At 39.3% G+C, this 18,076-nt stretch overlaps 1 long non-coding RNA gene across 1 annotated transcript; it reads right to left on the bottom strand.

The window, feature by feature from the left end:
- Positions 1-6,571: 6,571 nt before the first annotated feature.
- LOC114041174 lies at positions 6,572-14,097 on the bottom strand. The gene is made up of 3 exons (XR_003568891.1): positions 13,867-14,097; positions 8,924-9,092; positions 6,572-7,422 (listed from the first exon to the last, which is right to left on the bottom strand). It is a non-coding gene; the product is annotated as an uncharacterized LOC114041174 (long non-coding RNA).
- Positions 14,098-18,076: the final 3,979 nt, after the last annotated feature.

The following is an 18,076-nucleotide window of genomic DNA, read 5'->3' as shown; positions in this document are numbered from 1 at the left end:
CTATTTGAATTAGTGGTTAGAGCACAAGACTTATTGGAGGCAACTGAGGTCAGCAAGCTCCACTGTCCATTTCCCCACAATTTAGCAACAAAAGCTTTCTAAGTGGGTGATTTTTGTGATAGGTCAGTAGCCACACCATTAAAGAAAATGAAAAACAGACCACACGCAAAAATTATAGGATTTATTGAAGTATATCCACAGCCAGCCAGGTTCCATGATGCTGGGGAAGGGTTTTAGAACACAATTGCTTCTGAGTTCCTCAGGGGCTATAATAGATCTTTAGATCTCTACAGAGATGGTAAGGCCCTACATCAACAGAAAGTAGCTAGCTTGTACAATGGTCTGGCTTTGGGGCTTTTTGGAGTTGTTAACTTGCTTTTCTGCTTCAGAATCTATAGCCTAGGGACCATGAAGCAGTGATTGTTGAAAGCTGAGGAAACTGGACTCAGGTTTGGAATGCTTGACCCGTATCTTACTCAAAGCCTTGGGCTAGGGCCTGGGACACTCCTTATCTGTATATTCTCAGAGCTAAGGGGGCTAGCTATTTCTCTCCATAGATGGTCATTATCTACACAGCCATAGTTTTTTGGGAATTTAAATTTGCTATCTCCTGGCTCAGGTATGCCTGAGTGGTAAATGAGAGAGACAGAGTTAAGAAAAAAAAAAAGATACCATTGTCTGTCCATGGTCTCAATACATAACTTAACTTTTAATTTTTTGGAGTCAGTCTCCAGGCTTTAAAGCATGCAAGTGCCATAAACAGACTTACTGTTTCTTTCCTTGTCTTTTGTGGAAGAAAAATTCTTAGGCACAAGCCTGCCAGAGACAAACCTAGTAATTAAATCATTCTAATTCTAAGAATGGGGCAGCTAGGTATGCAATGGATAGAGCACTGAGCCTAAAGTCAGGAAGACCTGAGTTCAAATCCAGCCTTAGACATTTACCAACTGTCTGATACCAGGCAAGTCACTTAACCCTCTTTGCCTCAGTTTCCTTGGAGCCAGAGAAAGAAATGACAAACCACTTCAGTATCTTTGCCAAGAAAACCGCAAATGGGGTCATGAAGAGTTAGATACAATGGAATAACAAAGATCTGAGAATCTCTGCTCAGAGATTGAAATCTACAAGGACAGAAATCTATTCTGCCTTTAATAATCTACCTCTGATACAAGCCATTTTCAAGTTACAATTTATAGTATTCTGAAACAAAGATAAAATCCCCATAATGACATAAAACTGTTACAGAGCTCAGGTGAAAACTCAGTTACTAAAGTTTTGATTCATCAAGCAAAAATAATAGTTATAAAAAATGTTAGTCATCCTGCAGAATCATTTTCTTAAACCATTCAATCTGGGCAGGGGTGGGGTGAAAATACTAATAACCTTAATTAGGTTAAAATGTTCCTGCTTTATGTCTGTTTACCAGCTTAATCAGTTTTCTGGGAGCTTAGAGTTCCTTCTTACATTTTGACCTAGTTTCTTCCCAGAAAATTGTTAGGGCATTGTTAAGAATGAGATATTAAAAAAAAAAAAGGTTTTAGTATAGGACAGTGATGTAAAACTCGGATAGAAATGGTGGCCACTAAACTGTATGTAAGGATCCCTGTGGGCAGCTAAGTGGCACATAGTGGATAGACCACCAGCCCTAGAGTCAGGAGTTCAAATCTGAACTCAGAGGCTTACTAGCTGTATGACCCTGAACAATTCACTTAATCCTGTTTGCCTCAGTTTCCTCATTTGTAAAATTATCTGGAGAAGGAAATGGCAAACCACTCCAGTATCTCCTCCAAGAAAACCCCAAATGGGGTCACAGAGAGTTGGACACCACCGAAAAGACTCAACAACAACAACAAGGATCCTGCAGCTGTAGATTGGCTTAGAAAACCACATATTAACACTGTCTATTTTCTATGGTATTTTTATTGATTTTATCAAGTATTTTCCAATTATATTTTCATCTGGTTCAGCCTGCACTCAGGAGTGTGGTGAGTCACATGGGGCCTTTGGGCTGCTGTTTGACGTCTTTGGTGTAGAACATTGTTTCAGAATGGATATTTAAAGAAACACTGGCAAGGTTTCTCATTTAAGTGGGTGCAAGGATTACAGATTAAAGCATTGTCCTAATATGATTTTGTAATATGTAGCTTAAAGAGGAAGCTGAGTGGGGGTGGATTGTCTTATTATGCTTTCACCCTTGGATGGTTTTTGACCACTTAGAAAAGAAAAAGGTAAATACTAGAATACAGTGTGGATTTTTAAGATCAAGTCAAACTTCTTTTCTTTTCTTTTTTTCCAGAGTTATTAGACTAGTCAAAGTAGGGAAATGCTATAAAGAGAGTACATCTGGATATTCACAAGGCATTTGATAAAGTTTGGCATGAAATTCGCATAGGTAAGATGTAATCATGTAGACTGGTTGTTATTGCAAGTGGGTTTTAAACTGGTTGAACTGCCACATCCAAGGAATGTTGATTATGGGATCTTTTTCAACAGGGAATGAGATCTTTAGTGGGAAAGACAGTCTTTAGTAGTGGGAGGAGTGTTGGAAGTAGAATCAAGAGACCTAAGTTCAAATCCCATCTGAAGAGATTACTGTGTGACCGTGGATAGTTTATTTAAACTCATTTTCCTAAATTACTAGCTATGTTGACCATGGGCATATTCCTTTTTTTTTTAAGAGTATAGAGCAGATATTGGACAGCTATTTATCTTCTTCCAATAAAATAAATGATTGAAAGAGCAGAAGATATGCAAATACACATTGACAAAGACAAAAACATTGTACTATAAATTTTCTTCTCACTGAATTAAAAAATACATTTTATTGATACATTTTATTTTTACAACCCTTACCTTTCCCATCGTGTCCCTTCTCTATCCCCCTCCCAGAGGACCATCCTTTGTAATAAATAACTTTTTTTAAAATGAAGAAAAAATACTCACCAATTTGGAAACGTATTAAAAACATGTGCTATTTTATTCAGTGTTTCCCATCATAGACATATTCTTAACTTTTCTGAGCCTCAGTTTCCTCCTTGTAAAATGGGGGAATAGTAATATCTGCTCTGTTTGTTGTTGTTGTTCAGTTGTCTTCAGTCATATCCAACTCATTTGGGGTTTTCTTGGCAAAGATACTAGAGTAGTTACCTCATTTGCGGTTTTATTGGCAAAGATACTAGAGTGGTTTGCCATTTCCTTCTCCAGCTCATTTTACAAATGAGGAAACTGAGGCAAACAGGGTCACACAGCTAGGAAGTGTCTGAGGCTGGATTTGAACTCACAAAGATGAGTCTTCCTGACTCCAGACTTGGCACTCAATCCACTGTGTCACTTAGCTGCCCTATCTGTTACATACTTAGATCTAAAAGTGAACCTCTTAGTGACCATCTAGTGCAGCCCTCTCATTTTATACATCAGGAAACAGAGGCCCCATAGAGGTTAAATTGCTTTTCTAATGTCACACAGCTAGTTAATAAGAGATCTGGGGATATTCTTCTTCTTTTTTTTTAATTTATGGAATAAAACAAGCATTTCCATAACATAGTATGATAAAAAAAGATGATTGCACATGAAACTACAAATCTATTATGTACAACTTGCTATTCCTTTTAAATATATAATAAAGTTATCATGTAAATTTCTTTTTTTTCCTTCCCTCAATTCCCCCCCCGCCCTACAGATGGCTACCATTAGACACAAATATGTGTGTATGTATATATATATATATAAAACGTGTGTGTGTGTGTATATATGTGTGTGTGTGTGTGTATATATATATATATATATATATAAAATCACTCTATACACACTTCTGTTTATCAGTTCTTTCTCTGGATGCAGATAGCGTCTTCCTTTATACGTCCTTTGTAGTTCATTTGAATATTTACAATTGTCAAAATGACTTAGTCGCTCAAAGTTGTTCTTAAAATAGTATTGCTGTTACTATATATAATGTTCTCTCGGTTCTACTCATTTTGCTCTTCATTATTTTGTGCAAGTCTGTCCATGTTTTTCTAAGACCATTGAGCTCATTATTTCTTATAACACAGTAATATTCCATCACAATCATATACCACAACTTTTTCAGTCATTCCTCAATTGCCAGGCATTACTGCAATTTCCAGTTCTTTGCCACCACAAAGAGAGCTGCTATAAATATTTTAGAACATATAGGTTCTTTTCATTTTCCCTAATCATCTTTAGAAACAGACCTAGTAGTGATATTGCTGGGTCAAAGGGCATAGGCAATTTAATAACTCTTTGGACATAATTCCAGATTGCTTTCCAAAATAGTTGGATCAGTTCACAATTCCACCAACAATGAATTAATGTCCCAATTTTTCCACATCCCCTCCAACATTTGTCACCTTCCCCGTCATTGATTTTAGCCTATCTGATAGGTATAAAATGATATCTCCAGGTTGTTTTAATTTGCATTTCTCTAATCAATATAGTTAGTTGAAACAATAATTTTAGCAAAGTATCAGAATATAAAGTAAATCCACAAATATTATCAACATTCCTATATCACTGATAAAACCCTACAAGAAGAGATAGTACAAGATACCTCATTTAAAATAACTCTAGACAGTATAAAACATACTACATAATTTTTATGGGCTTTTTAATGGGGCTGATGACTTTGTGCAACTCTGCCTCCCTTAAATTCAATTCACACACAAATCAAGACATCACCCCATGATGTCATTGGTCCTCTTCAAAAATGAAGGAGAAACAACAATATTTTAAGATTCTACAAGTCTATCTCTGGTTCTTCTGGTCTAGTTTAATGTGATATAAATTTTGACAAAGAGCTCTTGGAGACCACAAAGATATCTTAACCTAAAAGAACACCTCTCACTGAGAAATTTCAGACCCCATGGCAGGCCTGAGACTTTGAGGATCAGTATGCCATCCCCAAGTCATAACATACTAGGAATTTTAAAAAATCCATATAAAACTGCAAACTTCTGTTATATAAAGCTTGCTTTTCTTCTTAAATATATAATAAATTCAACAGGTAACTTTCAAAGCTGTCTTGTTTGTATAAACACTACATAGCAGCAACAAACCACCGACGGCTGCTACGCATGTGTACCCTATAGCTCACCTCCAAGGACTTGGTGCTCCCATAGACCAATTCTACTTCCTGAGACAAAGTGAGTCAGTTTCTCCAGGGAAATATCCAATAATAAAGCTTAGGTATAGTTCATGTTTAGCTTTTCTCAAATATAGGTAATAAGGTCCCCAACTCCCTCATGAGCACTCTGCGTACATGAATGACTTCCTTTTTTTCCCCTTTTTTTCTTCCCTTGATCCCCCCCCCAAGACGGTTACCATTAGACACAGATATGTATGTATATGCAAATTCTCTCTATACACACTTCTATTTATCAGTTCTTTCTCTGGATGCAAATAACATCTTCCCTCATAGGTCCTTTGCAGTTCATTTGGGTATTTATAATTGCCAAAATGACTTAGTCACTCAAGGTTGTTCTTAAAACAATGCTGCTGTTACTGTATACAATATTCTCTTGGTTCTGTTAATTTCACTCTTCATTATTCATCCATGTTTTTCTAAAATCATTGAGCTCATCATTTCTTTTTTTTTGGTGAGGTAATTGGGGTTAAAGTGACTTGCTCAGAGTCACACATCTAGTGAGTGTTACATGTCTGAGGCCAGAACTCAGGTCCTCCTAAATCCAGGGCCAATGCTGTATCCACTGTGCTATCTAGCTGCTCCAAGCTCATCATTTCTCATAGCACAGTAGTATTTTATTACTCTCACATACCACAACTTGCTCAGCTATTCCCTAATTGAAGGACATCACTTTATTATGTATTTAAAAACAATAGCAAGTTGTACATGATAGATTTGCAGCTTCATGTGCAATCATCTTTTTTTTCTATTCTACTATGTTATGGAAATTCTATTCTACTATGTTATGGAAATCATTAAAAATAAATGATTTTTTAAAAAAGATTTTAAAAAAACAATATGAGTATCAGATAGGGAGAAGCCTTTATCCCTTCCCCACTGAAAATGCATAGGACACAATGGGATCACAGGAGCCCATAAACAGACACAGACATATAACACACTCAAATAGCCCATTAGACTTTCCTCAGAAGGTAAGTACGTTTGGGGAGGGGGTGGATGCTGAATAAGTCACTTTCATCTCATGGACTTATACTGTCTGAATCACTTAGGCCTGTTGGCAGGTTTTGTAAGATCCAGAGCTTGCTTGGCCCCCACCTATGGGGTTTACTTACTCTTTCAGCTGCAGAATGATTGATCCTCTGTGGGTGTTTCTCTTCCTTCTCAGGAACTCTCAGATTTGAAATAAAAAGTCCAAGCCTCTTTCTACTTATATTAGCTAGGTGGTGCAATAAATTTCTATTCTACTGTTGGCCTTGGAGTCAGGGAAGACCTGAAATCAAATCCTTCTTAGACACTTAATAGCCATGTGACTCTAGGCAAGTCACTTAACCTCTCTGCCTCAGTTTCATCAACTGTAAAATGGGGATAATAGTGCCTACCTCACAGGGTTGTTACGACAATCTAATGCACTTTGCAAACTTTAGAGCCTTATATAAATACTAGCTATTATTGTATTACCTACTCCAGCAAGGGAGGCAAAAAGGGATAGAAGAACAAGCTTTTTTTAGAGACTCCTGACTCTCGGTCTCCACTTATTTTTAAGTCCTCTCTACTCACCAGAGTTGTTCCCTGTGAGGGAGTTCAATGAAGGGAGGTCCCTGTGTCCTCTCAGCAGAATTTCAGCGAGCTTGCCTATTTCCCAGGGGAGGATTCCCTCAAGTGCTTTCAGACAAAAGTGCACATCTAGAAATCTCAGCATGTTGATTAGGGAACCCTTTATCCTCTGCTCAACCCCTTTATTCCCTTACATGTTGTAGGGCTCATATGACACACAAATGCAAAGTACTTTTAAACTATAAAGTTTCATCTAAATGTCAGATACTGGAAATCAGAAGCCGCCCAAGGGGGATTTAGCCTGGCTCAGTCCGTACTTGTTCTATCCTTAGCAGGCTTCTTTGTTAAGCATCTGGCATGGTTCCAGAAGTATCTCCTCCATCCTGCATCTCTCACGTTCTTGGGCATGGAGTCGAATTGGAATACTCTGGAGAGCTCACTCTAGGATGGCAAATCTTGGGTTATCTTGTGGACTTGGCCTGGATGGAAGGGTGGATTGTCTCTGAAACCTCCTTGCAGTTAGCCGTTCTCTATACTGTAGTCGATCCTGGTGTGTACCTCGTACTTCCTCTGGCCACTTTGGATCAGCCTGAATTCCATAGGTATAGGCCAGGAATGGTTCCGATGTTTGGGTATGTCATCACAGTGGACAAATGGTTTCTTTGCCTTATCATGGAATCCCAGAGACTTCATAGATCATTTAGTACCTGAATAAAAGCAAGATAACAGAAAAACATAAAGACCTCCAGTGATGGGAAGCCCACTACTTCCTCAGGCAGCCCACACAAGTTTTTTTTTTAATCTTTTTTTTTTTCTTTTTTAGGCAATTGGGGTTAAGTGACTTGCTCAGGGTCACACAGCTAGTAAGAGTCAAGTGTTTGATCTGAGGCTGGACTTGAACTCAGGTCCTACTGACTTCAGCGCCAGTGCTCTATCCACTGTGCCACCTCGCTGCCCCCAGCCCACCCAACTGTTCACTGGTTCTGATTGTCAGGTAGCTTTCCCTATTGTCAGGAATCTGCCTTTTTATAACTTCCCATTTATCCTAGTTCTGCCTTCTGAGGTTAAGAAGAACAAGTTTGCTCTTCCTTGCATATGGCAGCCCCAGCTCTTTTCTATGTGTATCCAGAAAACACCTTTCCTCTACTATTCCTCTAAAGGACCCCAAAGAATCTTTGTCTCTGCCTTCAAGGAAATCTCTAGTAGAGAACTGGCTGAATTAGCTAGATATGTGCTCTAGGATTCAGAGCTTTGTTACTGGTCATCCAGCTATGACAATGAGAGTGATATTGGTCATCAAGCCAATTAGTCTGTCATCCTCATCTAAAAAGTCTCAGTCAAACTGAACAGCATAGATGTAGGGATCAGGTGTCAACCAGGGAACATTATGATACCAAGCTCTGTAAGGGCATTGATTATCCAACTTTCTAACGTAGAGATGTCCCTCATTCCTAGGGCTGGCCTTCCATTATAGAGGGAGCTGAAAAGTTCTCCATATGAAACTCAGACAAACAAGACAGCTTTGAAAGTTACCTGTTGAATTTATTATATATTTAAGAAGAAAAGCAAGCTTTATATAACAGAAGTTTACAGTTTTATATGGATTTTTTAAAATTCCTAGTATGTTATGACTTGGGGAAGGCATACTGATCCTCAAAGTCTCAGGCCTGCCATGGGGTCTGAAATTTCTCAGTGAGAGGTGTTCTTTTAGGTTAAGATGTCTTTGTGGTCTCCAAGAGCTCTTTGTCAAAATTTATATCACATTAAACTAGACCAGAAGAACCAGAGATAGACTTGTAGAATCTTAAAATATTGTTGTTTCTCCTTCATTTTTGAAGAGGACCAATGACATCATGGGGTGATGTCTTGATTTGTGTGTGAATTGAATTTAAGGGAGGCAGAGTTGCATAAGGTCATCAGCCCCATTCTATCTTTCAGAGTCATCAGAGTCAAGTGGCAAGACTAAAGTCAGGATGCCTGGCAATGGGCCAGGAAGCAGTGGATGACCTTGGCATCTTCCATGTCTGACTAAGGTCTAAGCATTCCACAGCACCTGCTTCAGACACCTTTATGGCCATTGGCACAAATTATTCTCACCCAGCTAGTCCACTGGATAAAGTTTTCACATGCTTGTAGTAGATATCCCCCTACCTCACCAACAGGGTTTGAGGCCCGTTAGTTGCCCTCAAATTAGTTTGGCCCATCTACCTGAGACAGTTTATCAAGGTGTGGCCGCTGCACATGCTACAGCTTCTTGGAGTCACAGGTGAGAGTTGAGTGCCAGGTGGATACGAAAAGTGGATGAACAGCCCTGAAAAGGGCTTAGCAAGCCTTCACATCGGAGGTGCTGGTCCACAAGAATCTTAAAATATTAGAGCTATAAGGAATAAGAGAAGGAGAGATGATAAGTTTCACAGATATTAACAGATAAGTGAAATAACACAAATAAGGCACCTTCCCCCTGCCCTAGAAAAGCAGTGGTTTAATGGATAGAGCATCTAACAGGAAGACCTGACTACACAAATCCTACTCCATTTACTACCCGTGTGACCCAGGGCAAGTCATTTGTCCTCTCTAGCTTCAGTGTCCTCATCTGTAAAGTGAAGGAGTTAGATTTGATAAGCTCTAAGACCCCTCCCAGATTTAAATCTATGATCCTGTGATCCCTCCAAAGTTAGGGACGGTATAAGACGGGTGTTTCATGGGAAAAATGGCAATCAGGCTTAGGAGGCCCATTCCAGCCGGGAAGGTCAAAAGAAGCCTTAAGAGATCATTGTAACCAGCAAGTCCATTCTCAAGTTCTGAACCATCAGAGGTTAATAATGTGTCACTGAGAATTCAATGGCACCTTTGGACAAGTCTCTAGCTCCTTTCTCCCCCTCCTTACTCCTGATGAACTCAGGTAAAACTCCTGCCCCAATGGAAATTCAATAAGAATTAGCCAACAGAAGATGTAAAGAAATTCACCCTTCATGAGGACAGGGAATAATGTCCCAGTGTTCAGTGGAAGGCAAGCTTCCAGATGTTTGCTTTGGTGGGTAGTTGATCCCTTCTTGTGGGGAAGGACAGGCAAGCTTCCTTGTATGCCTCAAGAACTAGTTTAAATGGACATGCTTTTAACATGGCCTGGTTGGGCTACACTTGTGTGAAAAATTACAAGAAAGCTAAATAATTGAATACCACGTAGCCTCTGCTTTGGAGCAGCTAGGTGGCACAGTGAACAGAACACCAAGTTTAGAGTCAGGAAGATCAGTTCAAATCCATACTCAGACACTTACTAGCTGTGTGACCCTGGGCAAGTCATTTAACCCTGTTTGCCTCAGTTTTCTTATCTGTAGAGTGAGTGGGAGAAGGAAATGGCTAACTACCCCCTTATCTTTGCCAAGAAAACCCCAAATGGGGTCACAAAGAGTCAGACACAACTGAAACAACTGAACAACAAGCCTCTGCTTTATCCTGTGTACAGTCATAGTAGAAAGATACAGAATCAGAAGTCCTTTGTCCAAATCTTATTACCCACATAAACTTGGGCAAGTCCCTTTAACTCTTTGGGCCTCAGTTTCCTCATCTGTAAAATGAGGGGGTTAGACCAAACATGTGGCTTGTCTTTCATTCTGGAAGAGGACCATGATATCAGGAAGATGATGATGTGACTTGCAACTAAATTGGATTTGAGTGAGGGAGGGCTGTGCGAACTCACCAAATACCAAACACCCTCCAGCTCAAGACCATATAATGCTACATAATACTTATTGCTTTCAGTGACCTTCAACACTTCAACTTGTTCTATGGGATAACTTGAAGATATGTGGGGGTGGGGTGAAGTGGAGTAGATAACAAGCTCTTTGAGGTAGCAGGGGTTCCTTGGGATAACAAGGAAAATGAGGCTGACACATACCAAAGGGTCAACTGCAAAATCCTTCACTCCCTAAGGATGACAGTCATGGTCAAACTCTAGACTTTCAGTTGGAGGAATGCAGATACCCGAGGAAAACTTCTGCTTCTCTCACTTGTTAAGTCAAATACTCCATGCATTCACTATATACTGAGATGGGAGCTCCCCCAATGAGAACCATGTGTTCTAGGTCAGGAAGACTTAGAGATTCACGTAATCTCACAATTGGGAGGATCCTCCTACCCCGTCTAGTCTAACCCATAGCTAAACAGGAACATCAAAAGGTCATCCAGACCTTCAATTTGAGGAAAACTCCTACCTCCCCAAGCAGCCCGTTCCACTGTAATTGTTAACAAATGTTTTCTTACGTGGAGCTAAAATCTGCCTTTCTGCAACCTCCATGCACATACCTTCCTGCCTCTGTCCTCAGACATCAAGCAGAACAAACCTAATCCCTCTTAAAAAATTTTTTTATTTGTTTTTAGTTTTCAACATTCACTTCTATAAGATTCTGAGTTCTCAATTTTCTCCCCCTCCCTCCACTTTCCCTTCCCCAAAATGACATGCAGTCTGATATAGGCTATACATGTACAATTATATTAAACATATTTCCTCATTAGTTGTGTTGTAAAGAAGAATTAGAACCAAAGGGAAAAAAACACAAGAAAGAAGAAACAAAAAAAAAAAAGAAGAGAGAGAGAGAGAGAAAATAATATGCTTTGATTTGCATTCAAACTTCATAGTTCTTTCTCTGGATGTGGATAGCATTTTCCATCATGAGTCTTTTGGAATTGTCTTAGATCCTTGTATTGCTGAGAAGAGTTAAGTCTATCAAAATTGGTCATCACACAATGTGGTTGTTATTGTGTACAATGTTCTCCTGGTTCTACTCACTTCACTCAGCATCAGTTCATTTAAGTCTTTCCAGGTTTTTCTGAAATCCGCCTGCTCATCATGTCTTATAGAACAATAGTATTCCATGACATTCATATACCACAACTTGTTCAGCCATTCCCCAATTGATGGGCATCCCCTCAATTTCCAATTCTTGGCCCCCACAAATTCCTCCTTTACATGTAAGACCATTAATTACTTGAAAACAGCAATCATTCGCTACGCTGCCCCCCCTTACCCCACTCCTAGTCTTAGGTTTAGAACTGGAAGGGACCTTGGATAATATCAGGTCTAACTCCCTCACTTTACAGATGAGGAAACTGAAGCCCAGAAAGGAAACTGAAGTCCAGCATCACACAGGTAGTAAACAACAAAGGCAAAATTTGAACTCAGGTCCTCTGACTCCAAAATCCACACCCTTCCCCTTCTCTTCTCCAGGCTAAACAGCCCCAGATTTTTTTAACCAATTCTCATTTGGAAAACCCTCCAGTCCTTTCACTACCTTAGCCATAGTCCCTTTATGTTTTCTACCCAGTGCTTAACATACTGCCTGGCACATAGTCAACACTTAATAAATGGTTATTGTATTGTATCATATCTTTTTCAGATGAGTAGTTTTTGAGTCATACTGCCTCCACCTTGTATTTTTGAAGTTGAATTTTTAAACCTGTATCAGAAATGACTTTTTTTTTTTTGTCTAGACCTATGATTTCATCAATATAAAGAAATGCTGGAATGAACATTTTCTTCAGAAATTCAGATGGGTGACTCATCTGTAACTTGCCGTTTTGGGCACACACGGTACATCATCTGCCCACCTGCATCGGTATATATCAGATGGAGGAATTCAACGTAAGTCTTTCTGACTCCAAAGCCAGCCTTTTATCCACTACACTATTAGATTAAATTTCATCTCATTAGATTTGACTCAGTGTTTTAATCTATCAAAACCTTTTTGGTTACCAACTCTTTCATTAGCCAGGGTTTCTCAAACTTTTTCCACTAGTGACCCCTTCCATTGTGTGGCATGAGGGCATGCGCAGTGCAAAGTATACGTGCTTTGTGTTCAGAACCAAAGCTGCAGTAAAATTGAGTGGTGCAACATGGGTAAGCATGAAACACTTCAGATTCATTATGCGTTTGATTTTGAATTAATTTTTGATCATTGCAAGTTCAGAAACTTTTTACTATTGCCAAATTTTTCACAACCCCATTATGAGGTCACGACCCACAGTTTAAGAAATGCTGCACTAGACATTAGCTACCCCCCTCCCACTTGGGGTCATCAGAAAATTTGACCAAAAGTTCACCTAAATCACCAATGAAAAAAAAAGGTTAAACAACATAGAGCCAAACACCGATCCCTTTGATGCTCCATCTCAATTAAAATCATCATCAAACTGTTTTCTCTTTGTATCTTACCTTTTAGACAATGCTGGATCTATCTAAATGTATTCTCATCTGACCTACATCTTTTTCATAAGAATGGCTTGAGAGCCTTTGTAAAGTGCTCTGCTGTGATCAAGGTGAATTTTATTTGCAATATTGTTCTCACCCGCAAGTCTAATAACTCTGTCAGAAAAGGAAAAGTTGTTAGTCTAGCAGGATGACATCATATTTGGCTCTGTGATCACTGATTCTCTTTCTAGATGTTTACTAACCATCCCTTAAATTATATGCCCCAGAGTTTTACTAGGAATTGAAGTCAACCTTACTGGCCTTTAGTTTGCAGATACTACTCTCTTCTCCCCGCCTTTTTTAAATTGAGACATTTGACCTTTCCCAGGCCTATGACACCTCTCCCCTTCTTAGAAACCTTTTAAAGATCATTGATGGTGGCTCAGCAATCCCATTCCTTAGTTCTTTCAATACCCTGAGATGCACCTTGATTGAGCCTGGTGATTTGAACTCTTCAAGGCTAACTAGATGCTTTCATCAATTCCTTACTTATCTTGGATTTCAACTTCCTATGGACCAGCTTTCTTGCCCTAACATCCAGGCCTAAGATCATTCTACATGAGAGAAAACAGAAACCAACTGCCTTCACTCTCTCTGTTTTCACTGTCCTAGCTACCCCAAGCAGTGATCCTTTCTCTTCCTTGAACCTTCTCTTTCCATAGTATAACTGTAAGAAATTTACCTTTTCTCCCCACACTCAGCTCATTCTGAGCAGTTGTACTCCTGACACTATTCTTATAGGACCATGCCATCCATTTGTTTTCATTCTCATTACTTGTGAATCCACAGGCAAATCCCTTTTTTCCTCCCCTTCAGAACTGTTTGTCTATCTTCAGAAATTTGAAGAATTTCCCATCTCTCCCAGGTTGGCATTCCCTGTAGAATTATAGCCATGGGATCCTACCTATCTCTGAACCCTTTGAAATAATTTCCTTTGAAATCTAGGCTGCGTGTCAGACTCAAGTCCTCTTCCATCTGTATCACAATCTCAAAAATGAAGCAGCTCCCTCCTCCCAAGGTTCCCATCATTTCTTCTTCAGCTCCTAATTCCTTCTTGGTGATGAGACTCAGTAGCAGCAACTCTGTTGGTTTTCCAACTTTTGAAAAACGAAATTATTCCTAAGGCAAGGCAAGAAATGATTAGCGGTCTCCCTCTTGACCAAGAGTGAACTCAGTGAGGTTCCTTTTCACTGCAATATTATACTTCTGCATTAGTCTTGTGATAAACTTCCTATACTTAACCTATTTCCTCTTTCTGTTCAGCTGGACAGTACATTATGTACCATGATAATAGCATCACTTCTATTTCTATATCAAAATGCTCTCCACCCTGCTTCCTCCCTCTGATTCCTGGATTTCCTCACATGATTATATCTTCTTAATATGTTCTCTTACTTGCTCCCCCGGCTTTAACTAGTCCTACTCATTTTGAATTAGCTAGAGGGAGCTGTATGTATGTATGTGTATGTGGGTCTTTATGGTAACTAGGCGGCACAGTGGATGGAGTACCAGGTCTAGAGTCAGGAAGACCTGAGTTCAAATCTAGCCTCAGACACAAACTGTGTGACCCTGAGCAAGTCACATAACTTCTGTTTGCCTCAGTTTCTTCATCTGTAAAATGAGGATAATAATAGCATCTCCCTCCCAGAATTGTTGCAAGTATTAAATGAGATAATAATTACAAAGCACGTGGTATCATGCCTAACGCATAGTATTTAAATGACATATCCTAATCATGATTCTGATCCCATCAAGTCTGGAGATACTTGTGAGGTCAAATTTATTTTATTGAATTAAGATTTCTAAATGTCCTTACTTGTTACTCACTACTAACTAGTAAAACCACTGAATTGTACAGGGCCAAACTCAGATCTTTCTGATACTCTATCCCAGTGGCGTCTAACTCAAATAGAAACAGGGGCCACAACAATCATACATAAACCATACATAAGGATTACTACGGACCCCATATTGACTTAGTTTTAAATGTGATATATCTACTTTTCATTGTGTTTTTATTTATTTTATTGAATATTTCCCAATTACATTTTAGTCTGGTTCGGGCCACCCTCAGGAGTGTTATGGGCCCCATGTGGCCCACAAGTTCTGTGTTGGATACCTCTGCTCTATCTCATTCCAAGTTAACATTTAACCATTTACTGGTTGGGTCTGGCTATTCAGGTAGTGCTGAACTCACTATATTTTGTGTATTTAGCTACCTGAGACCATAGGTTTTATTTCTGTCTTCCTTTCTGGACTTTGTCTCCTGTGAATTTCTGGACATCTCCACTGCTATTCTCACTATGTTGTAGCTACTTTCTGGGCTGTCTAGTCTGCTGAATGTGTATCATCTTTCCTTTTTCACTTTAAGATCCTTTTGACCAATAAAATCCTTTCCAAACACTACAGACATCTATTTCTGCTAATCCTTGTTATGAACAATTCACACTCCTACCCAAATCCATCATTCCTATAAAAGCTGCGGCCTAGAAATCCAAAGTCCATTCTCAGACAGTATCTTAACTCTATGCTCACTAACCGAATCTGTTTTTGTCTTCTGAAGCCCTTGCCCTTAATTAGCAACATCAGTTAAGATCCCCCCTATGTTCTGAAGGTCTTCAGTTTCTTGCCCAAGACTTCATAATCTTTATCAATATTTTCTAGATTCCTCTTTGCCGAATCACATGCATCTAATGTGAACCACCAGAAGCTTTTGACAAATCTTATGAGTGTTCATCACATCCTGGATACATGTCCCAGGAAGACATGTATCCTCCTGTTCTTCCTGCCTCAGTATCTCCAAGCAGAGAGACACCAGCCACTGCTTGTTTCATCTTTCACCCTTACCTGATGATCATCCTACCTGTTGGTACCTGTGAATCCACAGCATCATGTATCGGACAATAAACAGCTGCTTCCTCATTGAAGGGTCCATCTCCGTCTTCTTCATGAAAAGCCTCATCTTTATTACTTTGTTCTAGGTATTCAGCAATCCTTAATTTTCCCTTTAACCCTCTGTCACATTCTTCCATCCTCCAAATTCTTGACATAGGTTACAATCCCCTGGCCTCTCCCTTCAGAAACATTTCATTCCCTCTGATAAGATGAAAATCGAAGAGGTATTCTATAAGCTACTTTATTTAGCCTGTCTTTGAGAGAAAGCATGTCAGTGCCAGAAAGACTTGTGTTCAAGTTTGGTCTCTGACATCCTGGCTGTATGAGACCATGGACAAGTCGCTTAATCTCTCAGTATCAGTATCTAGACTCTTAAAGTGTAAGTTACAGAGAAGGTGACAACCTCCATGGGTACAGCGGATTTCCTTGTCCAGGAATTCTTTACATTAAGAGTTGCACGTTTAGTCCCTTTCCCTATTCTTTATTTTTTTCCTTTTTTTTTTTTCAGGCAGTTGGGGTTAAGTGACTTGCCCAGGGCCACACAGCTAGTAAGTGTCAAGTGTTTGGTCTGAGGTCGGATTTGAACTCAGGTTCTCCTGACTTCAGGGTCGGTACTCTATCCACTGCAACTCCTAGCTGCCCCTACCCTGTCCCTATTCTTGAGGAAGGGAGAACAACTTGTACTTTGAGTAGAGGTAACAATTATTTGCCGGTGGAGTCAGGGATTACTGATCATTGACACTAGGTGAGAGAGGACATTGAGAAGGGAATAGGAGAATACCAAAGACAACATCTGCTTATTTCCCATACCTAGGAGTAGCACTACCTATGTATTGTCCACTCACTGCCCTCTGATTTCCCTGAGTCCCATGACTAACCATATAAACAATTGGAGGTGGGAGAGAAGAATAAATGAATGAACCCATGCCTAGGGCTTAGGACCTGTAACATTCATATGTATTTTTTATAGTTCACTGGCAGCTAGGTGGCACAGTGTATATAATGTGGGGCCTGGAGTCAGGAAGACTCATCTTCCTGAGTTCAAATCTGGCCTGAGATACTTACTAGCTGTGTGACCCTGGGCAAGTCACTTAGCCCTGTTTGCTTTAGTTTCTTCATCTGTAAAATGAACTGGAGAAGGAAAATGCAAACCACTTCAGTATCTTTGCCAAGAAAACCCCAAGTGGAGTCACAGAGTCAGACAGGACTAAAACTATTAAATAACAACAAAAAGTCACCAGTTTTGGTATACAGCACACTGAATCCATATGTATTCATTCACTGATTTATTAATTTATTTAACAAGTATTTATTGATAGCTCATGAATTACAAAGAACTTCATAGTTTATAAATTGTTTTCCTCAGAGCAATTCTATGAGGTAGGCAGTGAAAGTATTACTATTATTATTATCATTTTTGTGAGCCAGGATAACAGTGGAATTGGGGAGATTTGATTTAACCCCCCATATTTGCACAACACCAGCTGGGATTATTGTGAGCAAAATTATGAAGTTGTTTGAGTTAATTTGCCCCTGGGTAAAATCTGAGATTTGGTTGTAGGCCCTTTGGGCAAGGAGGATTTAAAGCCAACACTGAGACTCTGGAGTGCTTAAGGCCTCAAAAAACTTCCCTGCTATTTGCTTTGAACTTCCTTGTTGGGGACTTCTACTTGCTTTTCTTTTTTACTACTGCTTTTTAACTACACTGGAGACCGTTTTTACTGGAGAGTATTTGAATATATTTTTATTAAATGGATTGTTTACCACTCAAACTCTGAATGATCCACTGCATGGGAGGTGGAGCCCTGACCCAGACAATTATTATGCCATTTTACCGATGATCCTAGTATAGTAACTAGAAAATTAGAGGTATTTTATAAAGGTTTCTTAAAGTGAATATAATTAATTAAGGAAACTGAAACTGAGAGATATTAAGTGCCTTGATATTTGAACATTTATAGAGAATAGGAGAGAGCCACAGGATTAGGAAAGGTAAATATCTTGCTTTTAAAAAAAATAAAATAAAAGCGACAAGAATAAAGTCTATAGACTATAGGCTGGTGAACTTGACTTTTGACTATTGGCAACATTCTAGAACAGACTGATGAAGATATGATTAGTGAAATCTAAAAAAAAAGTGGTATCAATCACATAAAGCCAGCATGACTTCAGCAAGAACATATTGCAGCTGGTAGGCACCTGGAGTCAGGACACCTGGA

This window comes from Vombatus ursinus, unplaced genomic scaffold, assembly GCF_900497805.2.
Source record: "Vombatus ursinus unplaced genomic scaffold, bare-nosed wombat genome assembly UNPS02014168.1, whole genome shotgun sequence".
Lineage (NCBI taxonomy): Eukaryota > Metazoa > Chordata > Mammalia > Diprotodontia > Vombatidae > Vombatus > Vombatus ursinus.
The sequence above is the reverse complement of the archived record's forward strand: the minus strand, read 5'-3'. Positions and strand labels throughout refer to the sequence as shown.